Source organism: Erinaceus europaeus, chromosome 8 (assembly GCF_950295315.1).
Source record: "Erinaceus europaeus chromosome 8, mEriEur2.1, whole genome shotgun sequence".
In the NCBI taxonomy this organism is placed as follows: domain Eukaryota; kingdom Metazoa; phylum Chordata; class Mammalia; order Eulipotyphla; family Erinaceidae; genus Erinaceus; species Erinaceus europaeus.
The window spans coordinates 50,969,105-50,981,670 of NC_080169.1; the positions used below are offsets into that span (position 1 = coordinate 50,969,105).

The window sequence follows — 12,566 nt, forward strand, 5'->3', positions numbered from 1 at the left end:
TTCCAAATATCTTCTGGGGAAGACAGTCAATCCTGGCTGAGAATCACTGATGTAAAAACACCGAGCACACAGATAAGAGACCATAAATCTGATGCCTGGGAAGCATCTCACTGTTGACCCATAGCACACAACACCCATGATAGATAAATGCATGGTCTTCAAACTGTCATCCAGTGTCCCTGGTGTTTTTGAATGTTTATTTTCTTTCCTTTTAATTTATTTATAAAATAAAAATAAAAATGTTGACAAGACCATTGGATGAGAGGAGTACAAGTCCACACAATACCCACTACCAAAGTTCTGTATCCCATCCCCTCCCTTGAAAGCTTTCCTATTCTTTATCTCTCTGGGAGCATGGACCCAGGATCATTATGGGGTGCAGAACGTAGAAGGTTTGGCTTCTGTAATTGCTTCTCCACTCAACATGGGCATAGGCAGGTCGATCCATACTCCCAGCCTGTTTCTATCTTTCCCTAGTGGGGCAGAGAGCATGCAGGTGCAGGAATAGGTAATGCCTTTTCATTTCCAGATCTAAGGTTGTACCCTTGTAGCATCATTGAAGACCTCCTTTTCCAATTCTATTTTTCACAAAAGACTTCTACTTTATGAGAGAGAGTGAGAGAGAAAATCTGAAATCCTAATGATACTTGACTATAAGGTATAAAAGTATCCCTGCAGTTAGATTTAAAGTAGACACTGGACAATGTTTAGATTTTTAATGGAACTAAAAAGGGATGTCTTATTTTACAATATTCTAGAAATTGCTTACATTTTTATGTATCAAGAACTGTCATATGCCAACCTAAAATGGATGGGAGGGATCAAAACAATTTATTTTTAATTCTTTTTTTATTTCTATCATTGTACTTATGTTTATTTACATGGTTTTTCCCCTTTTGTTGTCCTTGTTGTTTATCATCATTGTTGTTGTCATTATTGTTGTTATTGCTGTTGTTGTTGTTGTATAAAACAGAGGGAAATTGAGAGAGAAGGGGAAGATTGAGAGGGGGAGAGAAAGACACCTGCAGATCTGTTTCACCTGTGAATTGAACCCCCTGCAGGTGGGAAGCCAGGGGCTCGAACCAGGATCCTTACACATGAAGGGTCCTTGCCTTCATGCCATGTGCATTTAACCCGCTACACTACCGCCCGGCTCCCTATTTTTAATTCTTTAGTGAATTATAGCAGAACAAATGTTAAAACATTATGAAGCACATTGGCATGTGCTCGCAGGCAGATCCATTTGTCAAGCACAAATATCTTATAAAGTGTCTGAGGTTCATTACTTTTAAAGACTGCCATTTCTCTTAACATAAATCTCTAAGTGCATTTGTCACACTTAGCTCACATATATCCCCAAAATAAATGAATAATTTAGTTCTTTAAGAGTTTGTCAAGAATATAGATGAGCATAAAAATGTTAAGTATTCGTGGCACAAAGTGCAAGGACCTACCTAAGGATCCAGGTTCCCCAGCTCCCCACCTCCAGGGGGTTAGGCCCTACCACGTAGAGGGAAGTTTGAGTGCTCTGGTGTCTTTCTCATTCTCCCTGTCTCTGTTACTATCTGAAAAACTCAATACAAAGTGGTGAAGCCCCAGTGATGGCAACAACAACACAAAAAAGATAAGATTAAGTAATATTTGGGAAGCAAAAGCATTGGCGTGAGGATTTCAGGACTAATGTGAACTGAAAAACTAAATGTAGGTCAGCCAGTAAACAAAGGTCGTCCCAGGATTTAGTACAAAGTAGTGTTCCAGATCATGATGCAACCATTATGCCAGTCAAACTCCAGAACACTGAGCAGTTTTGAAGTAAATTCATCTTTGCAGTGAATAAAGTCTAGACTTGCAGTTATCCCTGAAAAATCAAATTTGGTCAGTCTTATGTGTGGACTACTAAGCATTTGGTGCCTAACCAAATGTGTTCAGTACACTTGAAGGGAAAGCAGGACTTGCTTATCCTTTGCCACACTGGAAGATGACCAACATTCTAGTTCCTTTGATAACATGAATTAGGCTTTTCCTACCAGCATGTGACCATGTTGTTAAGGAACTCTTTGTCCTGCCACACTAAATAGCTACACCGTACAGTAAATTTTGGCTTTCTACACAGAGAAATAATGAACTAGGATCAGAAGAGATTCTATCAATAAGAACAGTGGAAACCAGTTGATATGTGTTTGAAATCCAGCCCTCTCCCTAACCAGCTTCATGTTGCCCTGGCCAAAAGACTTAAAGAAGGCCAACAAAGATTTAAAAAAAAGAAAAGAAAAGAAAAATATAACAACAAACATAAAAACAAACATAAAAAAAATACTCCAAATCACTGATTGTCAGCAAAATGCTAATAAAGACAAGATACAACTACACCCATGAGAATGTCATACATCAGAAATGTGTGTGTGTGTGGGGGGTGTAGATAGCATAATGGTTATGCAAAGAGACTCTCATGCCTGAGGCTCTGAAGTCCCAGGTTCAATCCCCTCCTGACATACTGCATCTGCTGATCCCAACCTAATCCATGCACCTGGGCATGCTCTGCTTTGGACTGTGTCCAGAGACATCAGGCATGGAATGTCAACCCTTCAGCCTCATTACTCGGGTAAGATCTTTCCTTTCTCATAGGACCCCTTAATTCCATTTCTGGTTGTCCACTTCCTAACAGTGCCCCAAAACCTAGATATAGACTAGGTCCCATGAGATAAATCATATGTACACATGTATCTATCCATAAATTAGGGCAAAATATCTACCTGAAAGCAAAAGTGCACAATAATCTGCAGTGAGTCAATAAGTGAAGCAAACAAGTAGAAAGACGTAAAAAGATACCATAAAGTTCCTAATGAAATAGTTTCTACTTAGACCTAGATACCTTCCTCACCTACTTTCTATTACATTTCCCTCAGTCACTCCAAAGCTAACCTTATCCAAGTAAGAACTACAAAAGCTAAATAAGGGCAAGAGACTGGCATACTTTAATGATTACTCTTTAATCACTATCAAGCCACCCCATCAGCTGGGGCCCTAGTCAGGGAGTCCTAGGATTCCCACACAGACATGATGGGCCTAGGTCTCGAACAGATCCCTCTTTTCATTTTTACTGATCATTTCCATCAGGAACAACATAATGGACCCCTTTGAGTGGATCAACAAGAGTAGAGAATGTTCCATCCTCCGAAGACAGGTTAGAGAACATACTCTTATCTACCACCTGAGAAAGATCCGTCCTGATACTGGGGCAGCTTGGAACATTCCTACTCATGACCACAGAATGCAAGCTCAGACCTACAGGGATACAAAGGTTACATAGGCTCCTGTGCTGAATATGGGCCCCAGATCAAATTGATGGGCTTTACAGTCAACAATATTTACATACCTTTCTCCTATATGGCAGCCACTCTCTTCCCTGATCCAGCTTTCTAGTCCTTTTTCCAGCCATGACATCATCTTCCCAGATAATAACTTGGGTCCACCTGCATATTAGATGTCAGGCTCAGGAAAAAACTAGTATAGTTATGGGCCCTTTGGAATATACCTAAAATAGATCGAATAGCTATCTCCAAAAGGGAGACCCCAAATTTACATCTGCAAAAGTCCACCCTTTAGGTTCATGATCAGTCAACAATTTGTTTGGCTTTATATCTTAACTTTTTCAGCCACCAGGTTCCAGATGTTACCATGATGCCAACCAGACTTCCCTGGGCAGACGACCCCACCAATATGTCCTGGAACTCCGATTCCCCAGAGCTGTGCCCCACTAGGGAAAGAGAGAGACAGGCTGGGAGTATGGATCAATCTGCCAATGCCCATGTTTAGTGGGAAAGCAATTACAGAAGCCAGACCTTCCACCTCCTGCACCCCATAATGACCCTGGGTCCATACTCCCACAGGGTTAAAGAATAGGAAAGCTATCATGGAAAGGAATGGGATACAGAGTTCTGGTGGTGGAAACTGTATGAAAGTGTACCACTCTTATCCTATGGTCTTGTCAGTGTTTCCATTTCATAAATAAAAAATTTTTAAAAAGAAAGAAAAATGTCAAAAAGAAATATGAATGGAAGCATTACATATGATATAAAATGAGAAGTATATTGCAATACTGATGAAAACTCTGATATTCAAATTTCTACAGTTGCTCAAGAGGCACTTGATGCTGTTTGCTTAGTATATTTTGTAGTGATATCTACAGCAATAAATTTGTAAACATGAAGTCCTCAATTCAGTCCCTAGCTCTGCATATGCTAGAGCTGAGCGGTTCTCTGCCCCTCCTCATAAAATAAATACATAAATATTTTTTAAATGCCCTAAATCACTGATTGTCAGTGAAATGCAAATAAAAACAACAACAAGATACCACTACAAGCCTGTGAGAATGTCATACATCAGAAACAGTGTGTGTGTGGGGGGGGGGTGTAGATAGCATAATGGTTATGCAAAGAGACTCTCATGCCTGAGACTCTTAAGTTCCAGGTTCAATTCCCCCCACGTCGCCCCCAATCATCATAAGCCAGAGCTGAGTAGTGTTCTGGTAAAAAATAAATACAAAAAGAAAGAAAGAAATGACAGCAACAACAAATGTTGGAGGGGGTGTGGGGACAAATGAACCCTATTGTACTACCGAAGGGAATGTAAATTGGTCCAACCCCTGTGCAGAACAGTCTGCAGAAACCTCACAAGGCTAGAAATGGACCTTTCATATGACCTAATAATTCCTTTCCTAGGGATATATCCTAAGGAGTCAAACACACCCATCCAAAAAGATATGTGTACAGTTATGTCCATAGCAACACACTTCATAATAGCCCAAACCTGGAAGCAACCCAGGTGCCCAACAATGGGTGAATGGCTGAGAAAGTTGTGGTATATATACTGAATGGAATACTACTCAGCTATTAAGAATAATGAACCTACCTTCTCCGACTCATCTTGGGTAGAGTTAGAAGGAATTATGTTAAATGATGTAAGCCAGAAAGACAAAGATGAGTATGGGATGATCCCACTCATAAACAGAAGCTGAGAAAGAACAGAAAGGGAAACTTAAAACAGAATTGTACTGGGTTTGGAGTATTGCACTCACAGTTTTATAAATCACTATTCAATAGGAGATGGAAAAATATATTGAATGTCTCAAGCTCTTAAAATGCATAGACTTTAGTTCTGAGTAAATATTCCTTTAATCTAAGAACTTAATGTTTCAAATTTGTACTAACTGAATCCTAACACTGGGCTTAAATTTTTAATGCATTTCTAATAATAACTTTTTTTGAAATATTAAATCAACCATAAACTTAATACCAGGGAGATCATAAGTAACTGGTCCTGTTAATATCTAAGATATAGTTATTTTTAGTAGCATTAAATGACATAAATCATGGTGAGGCCTTATATGGTACAGCAAATCCTAACCGTGGGATTTTCAAAGTAAACTTAGTTACCAAATAACTTGGCTATAATAATAGTCATCTATTGCCTTCTTAAACACTAAAACAGCAAAGAACCTTCCTCATTCTCTGTAAAAATCCTTATTTCTCCCAGTCCTGGAACCTCTTAGGCTTTGCTTGTTTTTCTTCATGCTTCTCTTGACTCATACCATTTGATACTGTATCTGCTGACCTCAATTAAATCAGTGCAACCAGTGCCATCTTGCATGTTTCACTTTGGACTGTGTCCAGAAACACCAGGCCTGGGATGTCAACCCTCCATCTTCAATACTCTGGTGAGAACTTCCCTAGCTCATGGGACTCCCTAGTTCCCTTTTGGGTGGCACACTTCCTAACAAACTTACAGAGCCTTATAGGCCAGGCCCAAGGGATAGGGCACATGTCTACATCAGTAAGTTCAGGGAAAATATATACCTTAAAGTAAAAGTGTGCAGTAGTCTACAGTTTGACTCAGGAAGTTCAGCAAGCAAGTGGAAAGACCTAAAATAGACACCATAAAGTAATTAATCAAATATTTTCTACTTAGACCTAGATACCCTCCTCTCCTACCCCCTACTTCACTTCCTTCAATCACTCCAAGACTTAGTATTCCAAGCATCGGATTCTTAGTTTGTCAGATGATGGTAAAAAACTGCACCCTGGGATGGGATTAGGTGGTGGTGCATCCAGTAGAGCACACCTGACAATGCAAAAGAACCCCAACCATGGGGGCCAGCTGGTGGCACACCTGGTTAAACACATAGTACTAAGCACAAAGACAGATGCAAGGGTTTGAGCCCTTGCTCCCCACCAGCAGCAGAAATACTTCATCAGTGGTGAAGCAGGTTTGCGGGTTTTTCTTTCTCCTTTCCCTATCTACCCCTCCCCTCTTAATTTCTTTCTGTCCTATCAAATAAAAAAAATAAGAAAAAAAAAAGTAACAATGACTACTGTGAGCAGTGGCACTGAGCACCAGCGATAGATAACCTTGGTGGGAATAAAAATAAATGGGGGTCAGGTGGTGATGCACTGGGTTAAGCACACATATCACCCTGCTTGCTCCCCACCTGAAGGGAGAAAGCTTCATGAGCTGTGAAGCAAGTCTACAGGTCTCCCCTTTTCTATCACCCCTCCCCATCCCTCTCAGTTTCTCTGTCTTGTCAAAAAAAAGAAAAAGAAAAAAAAAAAAAGGCCATCTGGAGTGGTAGATCCATAGTGCTGTTACTGCATCCCATTCAATAATCCTTGGCAATACGTTAAATAAATAAATAAATAAATAAATAAATAAATAAATAAATAAATACCACAGTCAAAGCCCCCAGTCCTCAGCTGCTCAGGAAAGCTTTCTCTCTGTGTCTCTCTAGCTGCCCTATCTTCTCTATGTATCTTTCTCTACCAGAAATAAATAAGGTAAAATACAAAATAATGTTTTAAAAAGGCAGTCTTCCTAGAGTGTTGGAATACTTTGATAATTGAGCCAGTAAGTATCCAGTTAATGATAAGCATTGCAGAACTGTGTGCCACACCTGGAGATCTCACTGTGTTGTAACATGCATTAGTGTACGTTGGAACTGCACCTGCATATTCTTTGCCTCAATAGTGAAATATCAAAATGTACTAAAAGCTAAGAATATTTTTCCTAGCTGGTTCTGTAAAATCAGCTGGTTCAGCGGAGTGATCTTCACTCTTTCCTAAAGAGCACAGCTAAATTAGAGGTTCTTAAGATTCTTTTTTAGTCATATACCCTGTTATTTTTTCTCTAGAAAACTTGTATTTATGCACAAACACATAAAAATTGTATCAGTGTTATCAGATTCATTGACCACTTGAAGATGATCACATGCCTGCTCTCTATGGTTTCTGTTGTATCCAGTTTAAGAAACCTCCTTGAATTAAACAGGGAGTAAGGAGATGGTTAATAAACATACGGGGGAGTCGAGAGGTAGGGCAGCGGGTTAAGCGCACATGGTGCTAAGCACAAGTACCAGCATAAGGATATGGGTTCCAGCCACAGCTCCCCACCTGCAGAGCGTGGTTTCACAAGCGGTGAAGCAGGTCTACAGGTGTCTATCTTTCTCTGCCCCTCTCTGTCTTCCCCTCCTCTCTCCATTTGTCTCTGTCCTATCCAACAATGATGACAACAATAACAACAATAATAACTACAACAATAAACAAGGGCAACAAAAGGGAATAAATAAATATTTTTTAAATAAATAAATAAATAAACATACGGGCTCTTCAGGACTAACACCTGGGTAGATGTATCTATATTATATTGCAAGTTTCACTCTGACATTCTATAGGCCATAATTTCTGCAGAGAGGGAGCAAAGGAAAGAAAGCCAGGATAATAATGAAAAATCTAAAGGAATAATTTTTACATGACACCAGACAGGAATTTCTAAATTCAAACAAATAAAGTGAAAATCTAAGTATGGCTTGTTCTTAACAGAAGTAAGCCCTAAAAGTTCATTGTCCTATCAGTGTTCCCAAGAATGCTCATCTGTTCACATTTTCTAAAGGATGCAAAAGCCACAAAAGTTTCTAGATATAGCTCCACCCACCCAATCAAAAGGAAACCCACTTACATAGTATTTGAGATCCACAAAGTATTATGGGAATTAGCTAGTGCCATGAAGGAGATAAGACAAGGATAGTATTTCATTTCAAAAGATTGGCTCTGATCCTATTTTAAGTTTACCAAGTCTTTACAAGGACCAAAAAAATATGGTTACATCTGAGGTTTAAAGGAAATAATAATGGCCCAGAGTGAAAAAGAGGTAGTAAGTCTGAAAGAAACAGACAGGCTCAGCCTTTTTGCTTTTCACAGAGGACTCTAGCCAAAAATGGATGTGTTCTGTTTTGGAATCTTCAGAATGAACTGACTTTGGAAGCCTCAGGCACAGAGAGTCCCTTTGCATAACCATGATGCTATCTACCTCTACCCCAGACAGAACTGACTTAAATTCTGCTTCTGCCTCTGGAAGACAACACAATAGTTATGCAGAAAGGCTTCCATGCCTGAGGCTCCAGTATTCTATGTTCAATCTCAGCACCACCATAAACCAGAGCTGAGCAGTGCTCTGGCAAAATACATACATACATTGTCATTCGTTAGCTATGAAAATTACTATGACAACTCAGTTTCTTTATTTGTGAAGTACAGATAACAATGTCTATGTCATAGGTTTAAGATAAAGACTAAATTGTGATAACATGAAAGACCCTAGTATTCATTATGTTATAACTAGCCAAAATTAAGTGTTCTATAGGATAGAAGGGTTGGGAGGGGGAGATAGCATAATGATTATGCAAAGAGACTCTCCTGCCTGAGACTTCAAAGTCCCAGGTTCAATCCCCAGCACCACCACAAGCCAGAGCTGAGCAGTATTCTGGTATAAAAAAAAAAAAAAAAAAAACTAGAAGGGATGAGTCAACTACCCATATTCAGAAAGTTTCTTAACATCTTTGTATCTTGGTTTCCCACTCTAGCAAACAGTACTACAAATAATATCTATCTAAGATTTTTGTGAAGAGTAAAGATATTTCATGAAATAGTTTAAAATGCAGTGACTGCTCAAATGTTCATTATATTTCAGTAAATGTAATGGTGATGTAGTACATTTAGTAAATGTATAAAGTGGTTAAAACATTATTATCAACCTTTGTTTTACTTGGTAAAAGAATGTATTGGGAGAACAAAGTGATAAGGGATTATATTTGCAATGAATGTGTGGAAACTTTTTAAATAAATGCTATGTGAAGTGAAGAAACAGGCTGATGGGGAGAATGAGTAGCACACAGAGATAACTAATTGCTGGTGAAGCCCAACACATTGTACTAAAATATGAAACTGGGTTAAAGACTTTATACGCATTTTACAAGACTGGTCTATGAAGCTGTCCTAAGTCTAGACAGAATAGCACCCAGTCTGGCTCCCCAGTATTTACTTGACTCACCAAGTACATGTCAAGAAGCAATGTTTGAGAAAGTTATGGGGGGTGGGGGGGAAGGAAAGTTCATTGAGTCCCCTCTTAACCATAAAATATGACAGCAGGAATGGTGGGTTAACAGGGTAATTTCTTATTGCCATATCAGAAGCTCCTCAGAAACTAAGGACCAGGAGCCACCACTGTTAAGATCTGTTGTCACATTTCCCTGTGGATTGAGTTTATTTTTCTTCCCAAGAGTGACCATTAAACCTAATGTAGACATTTAAAAGCAAAATAGCTTCAGGGTATGACTTCATTAGGACAGTAAGAGGGAAAGCTTAGTATAGGGGAGGAGTGGAGTTATCATCTAAGCCTGGAGGCACTGGGCAGCACCCCAAGGTTCAAGGAGACACAGGGTGCATGAGCTCAGCGATAAATATGAAAGAGATCAGTGGGAGATATTCTTAGGCAAAAATTGAGTCTAGAGTTGAACAAACTGGAAAAATTTGCATACTTCCCCTGTCAAATATTACCCACATATTTCAGGAATGGTACTGGAAGACTTTGGAGAAATGATTCTTGGAGCACTGAATCTTCAGAACTTATGAAATACTGGAGGGTCAGCAAAGTAATTCAAGTGCTTGCTTTACCATGCACATAATCCAGGTTCGACCCTGGCCCCCATAGCACTGGGGAAAGATGGATCAAGCTATGTTATCTTTCCTTCTGAAAAAATCAGCCCAAAGCAGTGAAGTCACAGAGATGACAACAAATAAACATTAAAGACTGGGAAGACAGCTCAACCTGTTAGAGCACCACTATGCATGCTGGAAGTCCCAGAGATAACAGGTACAGTCCCCAGAACCATCTTATACCACAGCTGAGTAGGCATGCTGGCCCTCTCCCCATTTCTCTCATTCTCTCTGTCTCTTCAAATAAACAAATATTCATTAAAAAAACAAAAATTGGAAAGCTGGTTCCTACAAAGAGAATATTTAGTGACCTAGTGGTAGAAGCATCTGATTTTATTTTACAGAGACACATGGTCAGAAGAGCACAGTTTGGGCCCTTTGTTCCCCAACAAGCATTCTGGAGAAACAGAGAAACTGTTACTCATACTCCCACCAACATCCTGGGGATGCAAGTTGCATTGAATGTTCCCATTTCAAATTCACTAACACTTATCAGCCAACCCTTTTCTCTAGGATTTCCACAGTGAAAATATGGATAGACAGTTACCCATATCTGTATTACTATGCAGTTACTTATGCTTTCTGCTAATCTGGACTACTTGTAAGCCATTTTTCACAGCCCTGAAGTACACTAAGTTTACAATGTCCACTAGAGAGGCATTCTAGGCAAGAAAATGGCTGATAGGTGCCTGCACCTTGTCTAGATATAATAGAGGCCAGGCTAATAAACGTATTCCATTTTTTGCCTTTTATTCAGTTTCTGATTTCTTAAGTAATTTTCAGTCCTGCTACTGGGCTTCTGTTTAACCTCAGTAACTGAGGTACATGTCATGAGACTCCTCCACACTAAGTTTCTATCACTGCTGCCAGGATCCTTTAGGATGATGACGCATAGATTTATAAGGCCCCAGAAATACCGGGCTTGGAGTGCGAGAGAAATAACCACGAGGCCAGAAAGGTGTTTACGAAAATACATCCCCCAATCACACTTTTTTTTCTTTTCTTTTTTTTTTTTTAAGCAACAGAGAAGGCAACTGTCACTTTCTTGTGCTAGTGTTTAATTAATGCCCTGCTGGAAGTGCCTTCGCTCCCTCAGACTTGGTGGGTAGCAACAGCTTCTAAGAGCTTTGCAGACAGCTTGAATATGTAATCTAACAGCATCCCACCTCTTCCCTCTACAGCTTCCCCCTCCCCCTGGGGCCATCAGCTGGTGACTCAGAGGGGTGCAGATTTCACTACCACTAACCTTCTGCCCCCCCCCCACACACACACACACACAAGACTGAGGCGGGGCGCACTGGGTCGCTCCTCCCCTCTCACAAGGTGGGCGACAAGGTTAAGACGCCGCGACTCTTCCTCTTCAGTCCTCACCTCTCCACTCCTCCAGGGAGCTGCTGCCGGGGGCTGCCACTGGGGTGCTCTGGCCGCCTTGGGGAGCAGGCAGGAGCCCCGGGAAAGGGGGAGGTGAGTCTGGAGAGGCCCGGGGTCGCAGTGTTGACTGACTACACCAGGGAGGTGAGGCTTGAGGGAGAGCGCGGAGGTGACAGCAGGGAGAGCGAGACCGTCACCTCCTCCTTCCTGTTTACCTGGATGCACTGGAGGGCGGCAGAGCTGAACTCCGGGAGCGCGGCGTTGGCTTCCAGTCGCGGAGGCGCCGGCGTAGGAGCGAGCGGCCCCGGAAGACTGCGGGCCCGGCTGCAGGATGTGCTGTCTCACGCTGCGCCCGCAACTAGGCTTGGCTCCTCAGAGAGCGATCACTTCCTCCCGCTCCCTAGCCTAACACAGACAGCTCCCCTTGGAGAACCCAGTCTGCTGGGCTCGCCCCGCCCTTAATCCACGCCCTCCATGCCCTGCAACCCCACATCCCCCCAGCGGGAAGGCGCTCTGCTACCCAGCTCCTGCACCTAGTCCAGCAAAGAGGGAACCGGTGGCACTGGGCCAGAGGTTTGGTGGTCAGCAAGGGTCTATCTAGTTCAATGTCATCAGTAAGATTCACAAGTGCTGCAAGCAGAACAGCTGCAGGGTTTGGTGAGCTCCGGGTGACATGCCTGCATGGATAACTTCATTCCCAGATAACTACTTTAAGATCATTTAGCTAGAAATAGAGAAAACTCAGATCCACCGGTTACATATAATGACTTCCATAAGACATTTATCTAGAAATTTATCTGTATTAAGCATTTTCTAATATCTGATATATCCCTACCTTGCTCAGAAAATTTATTAAAATGCATATAATTTCCCCTACAACATTACTCAAGAGTCTTAGTTTTTGTTGTTGGTTTGGTTGCTTGCTTGCTTTCCTTGCTTTTGATTTGGGTAACTATTCTTTAACTCCTCCCAAACTTGTCCTGACAATTAAGTTTCAAAGCCCAGAAATGGACCTTGAATGGTATTCTAGTCATAGATGTCTGGACACCATTTTGTCTATCACCAGAGATCATATTTACATCGTGTTTCTTGAATTATTTGTGAGGCTATTGTACATAGTTGAAAGAAATATGGTAATGGGTAAGAACAATG

The 12,566-nt window shown here is 41.0% G+C and overlaps 1 protein-coding gene across 5 annotated transcripts in view; it reads right to left on the reverse strand.

Annotated features, from left to right (window-relative positions):
- Positions 1-11,874, reverse strand: part of DYNC1I1 (dynein cytoplasmic 1 intermediate chain 1) — a 486,729-nt gene extending 474,855 nt beyond the window's left edge. For 2 of the 5 annotated variants that reach the window (XM_060196197.1, XM_060196195.1), the window contains exon 1: positions 11,630-11,874. The gene's annotated coding sequence lies outside the window, so the exon portion shown is untranslated. The remainder of the gene's footprint in view (positions 1-11,629) is intronic. The other 3 variants (XM_060196199.1, XM_060196198.1, XM_060196200.1) reach the window with 2 other exon arrangements.
- Between the last annotated feature and the right edge of the window lie 692 nt (positions 11,875-12,566).